The sequence below is a fragment of the Lepidochelys kempii genome, chromosome 5, assembly GCF_965140285.1.
Source record: "Lepidochelys kempii isolate rLepKem1 chromosome 5, rLepKem1.hap1, whole genome shotgun sequence".
In the NCBI taxonomy this organism is placed as follows: domain Eukaryota; kingdom Metazoa; phylum Chordata; order Testudines; family Cheloniidae; genus Lepidochelys; species Lepidochelys kempii.
Genome location: NC_136384.1, coordinates 12,342,147 through 12,359,324, shown reverse-complemented (window position 1 = coordinate 12,359,324; position 17,178 = coordinate 12,342,147). Strand labels below are relative to the sequence as shown.

Here is a 17,178-nt window from a genome sequence, read left to right as displayed (position 1 = left end):
ATTACAAATGGGTTTACATGAGTGACATCCAGTATATTTTAAAGGACACTGAGATGACTAAGTATTATACATATACCATGTATCACTTCTTTTCTGGGTCACAGGGAATCCATTGTACACATATTAGTTATGTTCCTGCTAATAGTCAATGATTGCCTCTAGTTTTCCAGTTCAGCTTCTCCACTTTTTCAGTACATCTCCAAACTAGTTTCACTCCAACCTGTGTATCTTTCTACCCACTACTCCATGTGTCTACATGTTGACGATAACATCAGCCAGTGGACTTCATTGCACCAATACCAGTGTTAAACATATAATGGTAAAAGTTAAATATTTCATTTAATGGGGAACTTTGCATCATCCTTGCCCACAGATGATATTTCACCATCCGCTAAAAAGGATCACAAACAATTTGGACAATAATTAATTTTCCATTAATTATTTTTTATTTCTGTACAGTGTGTTCTTTTTACTCTAGCTCTCTAACAAATTTGGCGTTGAGACCCCTTCACCCTTGCCATCTCTCCAAGTACAAGGTTCCATTCTTCATTAGGCTATTTTAAAATCTGCAAAGAACTGGTTTCCAGATGTGGATATGTACAGACAGTAATTGCACTTTGTGATCACTTCCAGCTGCCCCAAATGCTTGCCAACAAATTCCCATAAGGAGTGCATGTTTTGTGCTGCAAATCAGGGGAACATTGTAAAATGATAATGTGTTGCATACTACAGAACCTACAAGAATTATGGACTTTATAACTGAAGTAATTGGAATTAGGCTTTATCTTAAAGGTCAAGAAAGTGACAAAGAAACTGAATCTTTGCAAATTAATCCATTGGATTGATTTTTAGAACTATTGTGTACCTGTTCCATGAATGCTAGTCACTTTTGTAAATTATAGATTTTAATACATTGTGTACATATTGCTTTCTCTCCTGTGTATGACAATCTTACATATTGAATTTGGTTACACAATTAGATACCGCATATTCTTTTGTCATCATTAATATGTAACTCTCCTGACTTTCAGATCCAGTAGGACATATCAGGATTTAAAATTATAGGTCAAATGTCCTACTGATGTTAATGGGCACTTCTTAATTGATTTCTGTGGAGATATATCTACAGTGCCAGTAGTGAATTTGGTTCTATATTTTTATAGAAAATGTAACTCTTACATGTAAATTTCACACACACACACACATCTGTTTTCTTCCATATTACATACAAATCCTTACAGTTCTGTGGTGAAATTCATCTCTATGGAGAAGGCCAGCAAAAGGCACCACTTAAATCCCGCAAATGGCCATAAGTCTCTAGCCAGAGGTCTGGACAGTTTAACAGTTTTAAAGACCCATAGTATCAAAACATAATTTCAAAATCTATAATTGAACAGACTGCCTATGGACCCAATGACAAACCACCTTAACTATCCATATGTCCCTCAGCCCCACTTCCGCCCCAAATGCCTGGAGTTAGAAGACAGAACGGGAACATTCTGAAAATGTGGCATGTAATTTTTAAAGTAAAGTGGCCACATTTACAAAAGTGTTCCTCCACACCCAGCCATCCCCACTGACAACAGCCCCAAGAACAATGGAAGAAGCTGGGCCCCTGAGTTCTTGGGAAAATCTGACCACAAGAGTCAGACTGTGGTTTTTAATCCATTCCCCATGCTGGAGGAGGTTTTGAATAGTAGCACTGCAGTGGGATCCCCCTGAGAATTCTGGCTGGTTCAGCTAGAATCCCTGCTGAAGAGTGTACAGTGGTCTAGCAGGGTTTAAACATACACAGTAGACAAGAATCTTGGATTTCACCAGCAAGGCAGCTGTAGAGAAGGAAAACTTAGAACTGATGCAATTTCAAATGCTACAAACCTTTCTCAGCTGCCTTGCCTTTCCGTTTCAGTGTAGATTGCAGAAGAGATCATTTTTGCTGAAGGCTCATAGATTAGATTAATAGATTATAAAGCCGGAAGGGACCATTGTGATAATCTACTCTGACCTCCTGCATAACAGAAAACTCTGCTCTGCCTGATTCAGAGCCAGGATTTGTACCTTGTTCTCCCACAGGCCAGGCCAGTGCTTGAACCATTAGGCAACACCAAATGTGGCAGACTTGTTGAAACCTCACTCACTAAATAATACAACACTTAAAAGGCTGTGACCATGATTTCCAGAAATGAGGGCCTGCAATTAGGCACCTAAATCCACATTCAGGCACCTGAATAAGTATAGCCAGATTTTCAAAACTGCTCAGCATCTCGTGGCTCCCTTACAAGCCTCCAGGAACTGCTGGATGCTGAATGCTTTGGAAAGCCAGCAGCCAGGAGTCTATCTTTGGGCACCCGTGTTTGAAAATTTTGGTTTGTTGTCTCCATTACTCTCTCTTGTGCCAAGAGACTGTTCTTACACAGATGGAGAAGTGATCCAGCTCCTATAACCAAGGCCTAACATTCAGAAAAGAATGACGTGGCCCCTTAACAACATGGAGCTCAATGAGGCCTCTGAGGAAACTGAGATGCAGTCAGCAAAGGGAGAAGGTGCTGTGTCTGACTCATGGCGCCTCCTAGGCACTGGAGGTGGGCCGAGGGGGTTGAGGACAGGACCAGGGAGGAGAATGACTGGATGGAAACAGGAAAGGACTATGATCCAAGTTCCTGCTATGTTAGGATGGGGCACTGCTTCCCACCACCCCCTCTGTCCCTGTCCCCAGAGATGTAGCAAGGAGAACTTACTATTTAGGAACCTAATTCTCCAATCCTCACTCACAGGAACATTCCTTACTCAAATGAGTAAACGACAATGGGATCACACACATGACAAGGGCAGCAAGATAGGACCCGAATCAAGAATTTTTCCTTAATATGTTTTGGCTAAATGTCTCTATCTTAAGTACTTATATGGCCCTCATTACCATAATAACTGACCATATTCTCTCTCTCTCCCGCCTTGCAACCCAGTTCGGACCAGAGATCCCATCTTGGATCTGAGAAAACTTCCCAATGCAAGTTTAGTCAAAAATGGCCTTTTGCTGTGAAACGTTTCATTTTTTGACAAATTGACATTTTCCAAGAAAAATGGTTTAGTCGGAACATTCCTGACTAATTTTCATTCCAAGGACCAAAATCTACAATTCTGATTAATGCTGAGTAGCACTTCCTCACAAGTATTGTCCCACTGAATGCAATGGAACTACTCACTAGAGTAAGTGCTACTCAACATATAAGGGTTGCCGAATCTGATGCTGGTAAATATGAATTTCATGCTATAAAGCTAACCCCTCTTGTCTGGCTTTGTGACTTGAAAGGAATAAACCTACAAACTGGACTCTAGCTCTGGTTTCTTGCCCTCTTTCCTGACTGGGACTATAGAACAGCACACCCTCATCCCCTGTGAGGAAAGGACCTAGCAAGAGGCAGCTGCAAGCAGGGCAGGGAGACAGACAACAAAATGCCAGGCACCCAGCTTCAACTGAATGCTGAATTCTGCAACAGGGATGCTAAATTCTGGGGTACCTTGGGAAAATGCCAAATACCATGGCCACCCAATCATGGAGTTCATTCGGCCCCAAGAATTTGACTTGGCAGTTCAAGAGGAACTCAAATGCCAGATTGCATTCTGCCTAAGAGACTGAAAGTGGACCGCTGAGAGGGCAGACTGAAATATTCTAATAAAAGACAGGAGAAATATATGAATAAAAACACCAGCTATAATACTGATAATAAACAATGACTATTGGAAGTTCTATGGCTGGGGGTCTCAACTGCCCCTTTCCCCTGAAAACTCTAAGGATTTTTTTATTTGTTTAAAATTTCTTCCCTTTTCCCTTCTGATTTGAGAGGACTTTTTACTCCACCATTTGCTCTATCTGTTCATTGCTTTTCTACTCCTTCTTTCCTTTTAATGTTTCTATTTCTCACAGCTAGAGCTGGTTGAATTTTTTTGTGAGCAAAGCTTTTTCCCACAAACAAACAAACAAAAACAAACCCCCTCAAACCCAAACAATTTAATAAAAACCACAATTTTGGCAGGAAAATGTCCATTCTAACACCAAATCAGAAAAAAAAGTCTGTTTTCCAAAAGGAAATTTTGTTTCAAGTCAGCATTTCAAAATGAAAGGAAATGTTTTGTTTCTTTTCAACTTAAAATGTCATTTCATTTTTTTTAAACACCAAAACCAACTGACATATTAAGTCAAAATGAAACAAAGTTTGTTCTTTCATTTTGAAATGTTGATACTAAGTGAGTTTTTTTTTAAATTGTTTGGAAAGTTCCCACAGGAAAGCAAATATTTTGTCCAAAAAATTTCAAATGAAAAAATGTTGTTCAATTTCTTTGCTGGAAAAATGTCAGCTTTCCAACTAGTTCTAATGTAACTTCAAGATATCGCTATTTAAAGGGAATTATTAATATCTTTATTTTAAAGCTACAAAAACAGAAGGGTTAAGTTGGAGAGGTTAAGTGATTTGCCCAAGATCACCCAGGAAACCTGAGGCAGAATTAGGAATAGACCCAGAACTGTGGATTTACACATCCCTCCTCTCCCTGCCCCATATATTGTCCCAGAGGCTGATCGTACAAATGCTTTCTCACTCGAGCAGTCCAGACTTATGCAAACTGGTCCACTGACTTCAATAGGCCTACTCATGTAAGTAAGTCTTTGCAGGACTGGTCCTTAGGAAACTGATGTTTCAAGTGGAATACAGCCATGCAGCGTCGCCTAGGTTGTTCTTCTACCTCTGCTGTTTGGGCCTACTACTGCCAACGGCAACCATTACACTAGGCTGCCCAATCAGCAGCCCTCCGGCACTTGCAGAGTCTCTGTACATTTCAGCGTACAAGCTGCTTTAAAAAGCAACTGTTACGCTCTGCAAGCAGCCTCACAGTCCTGTGTGGCTGTTGGTTTTAAAGAGGAATTTAGATGATAACTCTGCGGTCTTTCATGATCAACCAAACCTTTGGTCGTAAGTAGAAAAACAGCAAGGCTCTTGTGTTCTCCTGACCTTTCTCCCAAAACAATCAATATCTACAGGCTGTCAGGCCTATTAAACGGTATGCCAGTGGAGATACAATTTCATATATTCAGCCTACTTTTCCTGGCTCTGGAGCCAAAAAAATTAGGGAGCTTGGAAACTGCTCAGTAAATTTCTGTGAAACAACATATTCTCGTGCTGAATCTTCCGCAAATGTATATGAGGCCACTGTCCAAAATAATAGCTCTGTAAACATGATCAGAATCATAAAGAAACCACTTATCACTCTTAGGCCAAAATCAATAGTAAATTTTTCTTAGCTCAAAGGAGAGAACTATTTGTTTCGCCAGAGCAACAGCAGGCCTTTCCCTAAAATGGGCTGCCTCCATCAAATAGAGCAGCGCCTGCAGAAGCCGAATTAGCTTAACTTCGCTAGCCTCTAATCATAGAAGGATTAAGTAGCTCTATCTGTTCAAAGTGGATAAATAGCTTGTGTTGCCTACCATGTGGTAAGTGGGATCTGTTTTAAATTTAGAAACTCCTAACAGCCTGTGTTAGAGTTTTTCATGTGACCTTGACAGCAGCAAAGTCAGGCTCCAAATCTTGCCAGGTTTGATTTTTTCTCATGGGATGGGATACTGCTAGTCAGGGAAGCTGTGCATTTTCCCCCCATGGGTGCTGTCCTCTTCAATTAAAAAAGGGATTTTTAAATCACCTAAGCCACACATATCAGTAAATCTTCCTAGCTCCACCTCTGTATCATTGCTCAGACACACCACTGCTTGGACTCCATTGCCAATCAAATCCTTCCCATGACTTCATTCCTCTCCTAATTGCAACTACTGCCAGTTCCTTCTTCGCAGCTTCCGCAAGACCAGGAGTCCAGGCTCTAGCATGTGCAGCGTGCTGCTTCCACCTTCTTACAAGGACAGAGGAGCACAACCACACTGGCATCCTCTCACGTAGTTCCTCTGGTTTTTCATCCATTTCAGGATCCAGTTTGAAATGTCCCTCCTTGCTGTTAGAACCCTCTGTGGATTCGCAACGCCCACCACACAGAACCTGCCTCTCTTTTCTTCTTTCTGCTCCTTCATCTCATCTAGCACTGCCTTCATCTCTGTCCCTTCACAAAAAGCTTGTTACAGTTTAAGCAAGAGTGTTCATCTTATCTCCTGCCACATGAAACTTTGTTCACGTCTCGTCAGCTCCCTCGCTATTTTCAAATCTGAAGTAATATTTAATCATTCTGTATATTATTTACATTACAGTGGCTACCGAGGCCGGGACTCCATTGTCCAGGGTGCTGTGAAAACACACAGTAAGATGGCCTTCACTGAAGACTTCATGATCTAAACAGACTAGATAAAGGATGGGAAAAGGGAAGTATCATCCCTATTATATGGATGTGGAACTGTGACCCCCTTCCTAGAATATGAATGCTTTCCTGAATAAGGAAGCACGAAAGCACGTACCTAAGCCCCATTGAAGCCACTAGGACGTAAACTGATATTTAAAAGCTAAACACATATTTCCTGAATCAAAGCCAAGTGACTTGCTTAATTTTATACAGGAAGTCTATGGCAGAGACTTGAATAGAACCCAGAACTCAAGTTCCAGTCAAATGCGTGAACCATAAGTTGATCCTTGCTCTTTTAATTTCTCTTCTCTCTGCTTATATTTTATTATTTAACTCTGTAAAGCTTTCATGTTGTATGAAGATGCTTATACAAATCACAGTTGTATTCTCTCTGTTTTAATTGTGCCCTTGAAAACATGACACTCTCAGGTAAAAAGGAATCCTAAGTGAACAATAGTGGCTATAATCATAGAACCTGCTCAGAGTTACACAGTCTAAAATTTACAAGCCAGACAATGGGTTTCAGTTTAAAAATATAAATTATAACCCCACCAGGAATCTTTTTTGCAGTGCAAAAGCTACTCTTTGACTCTGCCATGGGTTTTTATTAAGGGATTTATAAAGGGAAATCTTAAATAAATACAGCTGGTGCAAGCCACAAGTAGGACTGGATTATAGATGACAAAATTAGCCAGATAGATAGTCTCTGAGGTCCTTTCCAGACAGCAGTTGTAATCATTGTAATAAGGGTATGGCACACTGGAGTACTGGAAAGAAAGAAACTGGCCTTTTCTTTTCCTTCTTGGCCGTAGTCACAGGACATAGTTGAAGGTTTTAAAAGGTTGATACCCCTGTCATTTGGCAGGGGGTCAGTATCAGCTGACTTCAGCGGATACTGTTTTCCAAAAAATCAAACATAGATAAAACATAATATCAATTAGTGCTGTTCAAAAATTCTGACCAGATTCTTTTTCCACACAAAATTGGGTTTTGACGTCAACTTTCTGCAGAAAGTTTTGATTTTTCATCCAAAAATCCAGTGCCCCAAAAACAAAATATTTTGATTTGGATATCCTGCTATAGTGTTTCATGGGAGTTTTCTATTTCCTCATATCCCCTTTGTCCTCTATCGGCTGGGCTCCCCAGCCAGACTACATCTCCCATGATGCACCACGGCCAGGGAGTCACATGATGCAGCCAGCTACCCTCACCATGAGTGTAACATGGGAAATATCCAACTCGGGGAGCCTGGTCCATACAGGACAATAGGAGCTTGAGGCCCCTAAACTACAATTATCCTGAGGCACATTTCTGAATAGAAACAGGATGGGTTTTGTCTGGAAAAACAATGGGGGGGAGGGGTTTGCTGAAAAATCCACATTTTCCAGAGCAGAAATTCCCATTTTCTGACCAGCAATAATATCAAACAAGAAGCACCACAAATAACTGCCAGTAAGTAAAACCCCCAGATTGAGACATCTAGGGCAGGTATCCATGTAGACAAAAACTCCTGAATGAGAAGGTGATTATTCTGCCTCTTACTGGACACAGCAGTGACTATTAACCCTGAACCTCAATGCCTGTCTGCTCACATGGCCACTTCTTGTTCCCAAAGCAGTTCCTTCTGCAGTGGCCTAGTCAGTAGCTGAGGTGGATCCCCCACCTGAAAGCTGTGCTTGCTGCTCCCCATGCTTTTCATTGTTTGTGACTGGCTGACCTGTTATTTCTGTCTGCACATGATGACTGGCAGTAGCTTTGTGGTTCTCTTCAAGGAATATGGAGCCAATATCGTCCTTGCTTTGTTTATCTGTCTTGTGTTCCTCCTGTAGACTGACCCTCACAGATAGTTACGATATATGAACTTGATGTGGGGATGATATAGCTATTCACTTGCCAGGCAGCTGCCACTTTTAGTTTGAAATGTAACATCCCCTCTCTCTTTCAGTGGGAGTATGTATGTGTATCTTGTTTGTGTTCCATGAACATGCTATTAAACAAGTTTAATAGATTTTTTTGCACAAACAGCAAATGATACATGAATGTTAGAGAACATGGCAATTAAATACTGAACTCATAGACATGAATATTCACACATGATTCTAAGAGGCATACTCATCTAGTCAGGGAACAGAAACAATATCATGTGACCTGTGTGTCAAATCAAAACCAACTGCTCCCATTCAAAGTCTAGATTCTAGAAAATGAATTCTGGCAGTGAACTCCTTAAGAACAACTTACAGGCACATCTTTTTTTTTCCAGAAATGTGGGGAATAATCTCGAATAATGAATACACTTTTGAAAAAAATCAAACCGCTCACAGTCCACCCACAAACAGAAAAGGTGAAATTCATATAGTTATTTGCTATGAATTATTTGTTCAGTTTTATTTCTAATATTAATACTTTGCACTTCCTTATTGTCTTTTATTCAGGAATCTCAAAGTACGTTCCAAAAATTAATTCGTTTTACATCCCCACACTCCTGCATGTGTGTAATTATACCCCTTTTACTGAGATGCATAGAGCTTGATTCTTCTCTCACAGACACCTTTGTAAATAAGGAGTAACTCACTGAAGTCAATGTGGCTACTCACATGCTTAAAATAAAGCCCATGCTTAAATACTTTTCAGGATCAGGGTGAGAATATCCAGCCTTAAGTGACTGCTGCAAGTCCACTTAGCAACACAGAAGCAGAGCCAGGAAAAGCACCCAGAAGTCCTGACTGCCAGTTCACTAGTCTCTCCCTTAGACTGCACTAATCCTCTACAAGTCACCCATCTTGTCCTGGCCAATATGCTGTTAGCATTGTACCAGTACATTTGAAATAGGCAGTTCCTATCAAAAAATCATACGACATAATACATACCAGTGGCATTGATTTGCTAAAGAACTTGCTAGAAATATACAGTCATTAGTAATTGGATCAACCTCACAATGCTGTGAGTCCCCCAGTAAAACAATGGAAAATCTTTGCAGGAAGGTTCAAAATTCTCACCTTGTAGATAAAAAATGTATTACCACTCTTCTGTCCACTACCCCATAATTTTTACATTGTACTGTATTTCATATCACACTGGACACAAACCTTATGAGGGTTCATGTGTATGTGTGTGTCTCTCTCTCTCTGAATTTTCTAATACTTAAGGGCCCATTTCATGTTATTTATTACCTCACTCGAGTAGAAGCTGAGATCTATAAATCGTAAACACAGGTTCCCTAATTCTACCAACAGCTAGTTTTAGTCACATGTAATTAAAACATCCCAAAGTCTTTCCACTGTAATGTATTTTGAAATGACACCACTGGGGCACAGGGAAAGGGGAGATGGAGAAATCAGCAGTATGTCAACGCCATGGCCATAGTTAGCATCTTTCGGGCTCTGTACAGCTCCACTGCAGTGTTGCCAAGTCTGCAGGTTTCCTGAGATGATTATTTTTTATTGGAGATATATTTATTTTAAGGGCAGTTGCACTGGTTTTCAGGAACAGTAGGGAAGTTCTGGTTTTCAGGAACAGTAGAGAAGAACTTTAGGAGATGCTACTGTGACCCAAGCTTTAAAAAGGACATGATCAAATGGTGGCATCTCAGATATGGATAAGTAAACCAGACAGGCAGGATGAAATAACTGACCTGAACCTTTGCCCCCGCCTCCCCCCCCCCCATGTGAGCCAAACTGGGACAAAAGTCTTTTATGAGTTTTGAAAAAAAGCTGGGTTAACTTTTTGTTTTAGGTTAGATTTCATTTAAGTGCATCAGGCTGCTTCCCCTTTCTCATAAAACAAGAATATGGGGCAAGGCAATGAAATGGAAAGACAGCACAAATAAGATTGATGAAAGGAATTTGTATCGGTTTATTTTGTACACTATCATAGGCGCCAAGTTTCTAATCTGCTGAGGGGTGCTCCGCCCCGGTTCCGCCCAGGCCCTGCACCTACTTCACCCTTTCCCCCAATGTTCCACCCCTGCCCTGCTTCTTCCCACCCCTGCCCCGCCTCCTCCCCTGAGCGTGCTGCACCCTCGCTTCTACCTCCTCCTCCCCCAGGGCCTCTGATTTTAGAAGGAGCAGGAGGCTCCAGGGGAGAGGGAGAGGTGCTGATCGGCGGGGCCCACTGCAGGGCAGGAGGCGCTGTGGGGAGGGAGAGTAATTGATAGGGGGGGCTGCCAGTGGGTGCTCAGCACCCAGCATATTTTCCCCATGCGTGCTTCATGGAGTTGGCACCTATGAACACTACACATAACTAACCTGTGGAACTCACAGCCACAAGATATCACACAGACTAAGAGTTTAGTAAAACGAACAAAGGTCTACAGATTTACATGGACAAATGAGACCATCCAGAGTTATATTAGATAGAATGGGCCAGATTCCTAGCTGGCATAAATGGGCATGCTGCCACTGATTTGGGTGGGTCCACGTGGCTTCTTCCGGGGCCACAGAGGGCAGCAGCATAGATGAAGAACTTTGGCGAGGGCCCCGCCTGCCCGGCAATAAATAAAAGCTGCAATCACTACTGCTGGGATAGGCGGTAGAACTGTGGGGCAGACCAGCCAGAAGCTCCTTTAGGGGCTGGAGCTACAGTGGCTGAACTCTGGACTCTACAAACACTGGACAACAAACAGCAACAGAAGAAAGTGCCCATGGTGAGCATTGCTTTATTGAACACGGACCTTGAATTTAAGACCATTGCCAAGACACTCCGAGGAGTGGGAGTCTTACTTAATAGGTCTATTTAGATATTTTTGATTGAATATTGCAGGCTTTCCCAGGTGTGTGCGCCCCCTTTCCCCACAAACCTCTGGACTCAGTGGTTGTGACTGGGTAAGGATTGGCTGTCAAGGGCACCCAGGGAAGTATTTAGCTTTCCCATGTTTCTGGGTGGGGGCTCTGGCCGGTGTTATTTGTTACATTTTCATAAGGAACCCCTAGATATTTGAACGTGATCCTTTTTGCTCCAGCAGCCCCTGGCAGAAAGGTTACATAGCAATAGGCTTTTCTGTGCGATGCAAGGTCCATAACATGAGTCTCATTCCATTTCTCGACAGTAGTCAGAGAAATTATGTTTCTTCCTATGTACTGTGTCTTCAAGTATATTATCTGTCACATATTTACCTGGAAATTTTGGTGTCATCCAGTCCTATATCATTAAGGTCAAGGGATAAAAATCACAGCTTCCTTTTGCTTGTAAATTTCCTCTGTTGGCCATATGCATGTTAATCTCTCATTGTTTAATAAAGAGAAGACCTTGGCACTGTTTCTGTAGTTGGCATTTTGTACTTTTGTGTAGATGATAAAGTGCTGTGGGTATTAAAAGTGTGAAACAGAGGAGGGCTGGTGAAAGAATGAGCTATATTTACACCCAAAGTCTCCAGACATAGGCCAGGGTTATAAAAGGATAAGAACCTGTCCCATGACAGGGGTCATTATCCACTGATTACTGTTACATTTTTCAAAATCAGATCAAATATAAATAAAAGCATAAATACCAACTGACAGTGAATTATTTCAAAATTTAAACTTGTAGGGACAGGGACTGCCACTTTCTGTTTGTATAGCACCCAGCACATTAGAGCCCCAACCTGGGTTATCTCTAGGTGCTACAACAATATGTTAATAATAAACTGCACAGATTGCAACCAGCTTCCATAATCAAGACCTATTTTTCACCCCCTTTAATGTTGGCTTGTAAAAATCAGTTGGGTCTGAAAATTGCCAGATTTATTCTGAATGCAAAGGAGAATTTCTCTGCAAGGCTTGACAAAAATCATGTCAAATTGTTGTTGGAGTTTGGTGTGGCTCGAAAGCTTGTCTCTCTCACCAACCGAAGTGGGTCCAATAAAATACGTTACCTCATCCAACTTGTCTCTAATTTAACAGTCTGTAGTATTAGATGTAACTACCTCTCATCTGTGTGCACAGTTACTGTCTGTGCTCAGAAACCCCCTCCCCACATAGTCATACTCAGGCACTGATTGCAAGCTTTCACTTGCTTTTCTTCTTCTATAGCAAATAGATACTACATCTCAGGACTTCAGAGCACCTGGGAGAGCATGCGTACAGCTGGGTCTCAGCATTCCATTTCTCACTGCCATTGCTGCCAGGCCCCGTCACTCTGGGTGCTAGATGTCTGCGGCTGACTAGTTGGCTTTTTTGTGCTTTGTCACTCGGTATTTTTAGTTGCTAAATGTTGCAGAGGCAGCCTTTTCAATTAGAAAAGTGTCAAACTCTGCAAAATGAATTCCAGCACTTGGAGAACATCAGCGTCCATCTCCAGTACTTGTTCACTGACCTTGCAAGATGGGTTTGTTTTTTTCTAAACTGAACGCTCTGACCTATTTATCTTGGAAAGCAATATTATATATGTTCCCATCTCAACAAGTTTTTCTGGTGACAACCCTCATGGCAAGACACGCCCCAATCCAGACCCCAGAACCAAACACCCTTGAACCAATGGAAAGTGCAGGCCTGGCTTTACATTTCTCCACTTGGACCCAGTTCTAATGTTAATTTAATTATGAGCTAGGTAAGTATTATCCTTATTTTGGGAGAAAAGGAGACATAGGTGCCTAAAGCTAGGTACTTACAGACACCCACATAACCTAATGGAAGGCACCGAGTTAAATGGGAACAGAAGGTGCTCAGCACCTCTGAAAATCAGACTACTAATTTAGGATACTAAATATATATCCATCTGCCTAATTTTAGTCACCCAATTTTGGAAATACTTAACCTATGTGATTTTCTCAAGAGCATGCTGCAACACAGTGTCAGAACCAGGATAGTAATGCAGGAGCTATTATCTATTATTTGAATAGTGATAGGCTTAAGAAGCTAAATCTATTTAGTTTATCCACAAGAAGGTTAAGAGGTGACTGGATCACGATCTACAAGTACCTTCACGGGGAAGAGATTTCTGACAGTTTAATCTAGTAGGCTTTTTAATGTAGCAGAAAAAAGGGGCAACAAGATCCACTGGTTGGAAGCTGAAACTAGACAAATGACACTAGAAATTAGTCACCAGTTTTTAACAGTGAGGGTAATTAACCACGGGAACCATTTAGTTAGGAATGTAGTGGGTTCTCCATCATTTGAAATCTTCATTGAAAGATAGGATACCTTGCTATAATATGTGCTATCACTCAAATAGAAGTTATAAGCTTGATGCAGCATTTACTGGATGAAATTCTATGGGCTGTGGCATTCAGGATGTCAGAAAAGATTACCATAATGGCCCCGTCTGGCTTTAATTTATGGATCGATGAATCTCTTTTAGTAATGAGCATAATGCACCTAGGCATTGTCTACACACACACCACCCTAACTGAAAAAGCTTACAGTATAAGCAACCCTTCTTTGTTCCCAGTCTCTTCTAAATGCACTACCCCATACTCCTTCTGTGATAAATGTTTATAGAGTGGATTAAAACTTAAAAATGTTTATAAGGAAACTAATGGGCTGAATTCAGGTTTCATTATGTAATAAGCTCCACCATGAGCCATCAGCTATGACAGAACTCCTGACTCTCGGTATCAAAAGCAAAGATGGCTACTGATTGAGCTAAAGGTAGCAACAATATCAATTTGTAGTCTCTGTATTTACCACATACTATGGGGGCACATCAGTACTTCGCCAGAGTGACACAATATACAAATCAAAGCTCAGGGCAGGCATATCCAAGTTCTGTGCACCGCTCAGCAAGCCTGGTTTGAGTCCAAGTGAATCTGGGCTAAGTTTCACATGAATCTTGGAGAACATGTGGGTTTTGGTTGAAGTCAGGCAAAGATACAGTAGTTTCAGTTGAATTTCACTTTGTATTTTGGGGTTTATTCAGACCACTGTAGTGGACTGTGTCTTTAGGAGACCTAGTAGTGGCATACCGTAGGAATTGCAGCCAGTTTGATTCAGTTGTGGTCATGGAGTCTGTTGAATCATCTCGGGTTGTCTTTCTGTGTTAGCTGCTTGTATGTCTGATAAAGTGCGGGATACTTAAACAGGAGGCATCACAACTAGAAACTCAAGGGACTCGAAGACAAGAAAAGGGGGAAAAAAAGAGATATAAAGCTTCAGACAACCCCATGAAACAAAACTGCTGAGCTTCACACATCCCTGGCTGGGAAGCACTGATGTTGGTAAAAGATGCTGACGCAGTTGTAGGAGCTGGAAGCCAGTACTTTGAAATATAAGTACATGAGAGTGGTTTCAACAAATGAGCAGATGACATACAGGAGGCTCATGCTCCTAGCAGACTATCAAAATGTGGGAAGCAATTCAAAACTACTCTACTTGGGTTGACCGTAGTCATTTCTTGGCTGTGACTGAGCAGTGAAGCGGTGGAAGGGACTGCACCACAAGGTTCTTCTTTTATGGCTATGTCTTTAATGCAGCAATGCCCATCTTACTCTTTGCACTCTCTGCTATCTACTGGGTCTCTGCTGTTACACTGAGAGGGACTCATTGGATCACAAACCTCTTTGAGATTGGGTGAGAACACACCCTTCACTGAAGATAGCTGTAAGAAACATTTAAGAAGCCACACCCAAAAGAAGGCCTAATAAAGTCTGGCCAGAAACTAGCACCATGTGGATGGGGGTTTCCACTGGTACTGTGACTGTTTTTTTGTGTGTGTGTGTGTGTGTGTGTGTGTGTGTGTGTGTGTGTGTGTGTGAGAGAGAGAGAGAGAGAGAGATGCAGGAAGAGAGTCAAGCAGTAGCCTGTGTAACCACAGTGTAAGTGTAAGAAGTGTAAGAGACAGCACTTTTGAGTCTGTTGGCTAAAGATTCTTGGGGTTGTAAACGAAGAAACTGCTCTTTTTGCTCTCGGTCTCCCCCTGCATTCGAAGAAGCAGGACTTTGGACATTTCTTGAAAAAAAAAAAATAAAACCAAACCCAGACTCCATCCATTTCTACTTCCAACTGGAACATCCCCAGGATCCTGAATTTTGACTAGCTGCTCATGTCGGAACGGGGCAACTCTACCATCAACCCCAGGCAGACACACAAAATATCCTTTCAAGTGAATAGCTGGCTTAAAACCCCCCAAACCAATCACAAGTGGGTAGCATGGATTTACCTACTCATAAGTGGAGTTTTTTCCCATAGTCCAGATTTGGGACATCAGTGACTCACTGGACTGAGGATCCCAACCGGGTTTTGATCCTTCTCTCTCTTTGTGCCATCAAGGGAGGGCAGCACTGCAGAAGAAACCCAATTAGCTCATGCAGAGGAAGGAATACCTTGAAGAACAGCCTTCAGGGCAACCCAAGAATGGCAGTAGGAGCTGCATCTAGCCCTCTTTATCTGGAAGGACAGGTCAGCCCCTTAGGCTTTTTGATGGGGAGGGGAAAAAGCACTTTGTCTTGATGTAATTGTAGTCAAGCATTCTTTAATATATGTAAAGCAAAATCTTTTCCTCTCTGAAGCTCTGCTTTGCTTTACAGGTCTAGCACCTCTCAGATGATCTCCAGAATCTGAGTGATAGAGACTAACATAACAAATTATCCTTACTATTACTGCTGCCTGCCACTTGTTTTTACAATCTCACACATTCCTCTGAAGAGCACAGACATTCAGCTTCAACCCTTGCTCTTAAGGAGTTGAGTCAAGCCCTTCTTAAGCCTGGTGAGGGTTTTGTGTGTAATTACATTGGACATGCTTTGCCAAGGAGTAGTATAAGGATTGTGAGTGGACTGCTGCTTTGCTGTGTACACCAGGTGGCCTCAGCAGTATGTGTTTCAGCGGAGAACAGCTGACGATCTCAAGGTACTAAGCTTGCAGGGTTTTATACCATGTTTGTTTCCAGGATCCTAGCACTTATGTGGCATTGCTGGAAATGCAGCCAAAAAATCATGCAGATGTGGCAACAGAAAAAAAATACGCAAAAATGTAATCTGTATTGCAAGGCATCTATTAAACAAACAATTAATTACTCATTAATGTGCACAAAAGTGTCTTATGCACGACAGGCAATAAATGCAGCTTTATTTTAACTATTCAGAGAAACACAAAGGTTGTTGCTCTCTAGTCTTAGAGTATAACACATTAAAGAGAAAGAAAGAAAAGAGGTAAATATTCAAGAAACTTGTGCCACAAATTCATAAATTTTAAGGCCAGAACAGACAACTATGTTCTTATAGTCTGATTTCCTGCATAATACAGGCCTTGGAATTTCACCCAGTAATTCCTGCATCAGATCCAGTAACTTGTGGCTGTGGTAGATCATATCTTTTAGAAAGGCATCCAATCTTGATTTATGGATTTCAAATGATGGACAATCCATCAGTCAAATTACATTTCAAACTAAGATTTTAAAGCAAATTAAAATGGCTTCATTCTAATGTGTCTGTCATCACCATGACTTCTTAGGCAACAGCAATTTCATAGTATCACCTTGTTATTGTAGTACAGATGTTGCCATATTGACACTGACCGGAGCATTGCCGGAGTCAATTTGGATGATATACAATGCTGCACAAGGCAGTTTGGGACCTCCAACCGGCTACACGTGGGGTGAGGACTGGTGTTAAACACCCTCTGTGCAAAAAGGAGAACACGGAAGAGGCTGGGGATCTGCAAGGAGAAGCAATTACATAAGTTTGGAGATCAGCTCTTTTCCTCAGGCGGGTGGCTGTGCACTATTGCCCACTAGCTGACTTACTGGAGGGCTGGTTATCTCAAGCCTGGGACCCAGATGGACTAGTTGATATAAAATGGAGCACAGCTTGGAAATGTTGCCTAGTAAGGTGCAAACTTGGGTGTTCCTACGCCAGCCCCTCCCTATGGGCAGAGGCCGCATACCAGTTATTCGCTGATGGGCTAGGATGACCTGACTACCACAGAAATAGTGGGA

General features: G+C 41.7%; 1 protein-coding gene across 1 annotated transcript in view; it reads left to right on the top strand.

Moving 5' to 3' along the window:
- Window positions 1-17,178, top strand: part of LOC144930545 (uncharacterized) — a 171,084-nt gene that overhangs the window by 140,872 nt on the left and 13,034 nt on the right. The window lies entirely within an intron of this gene.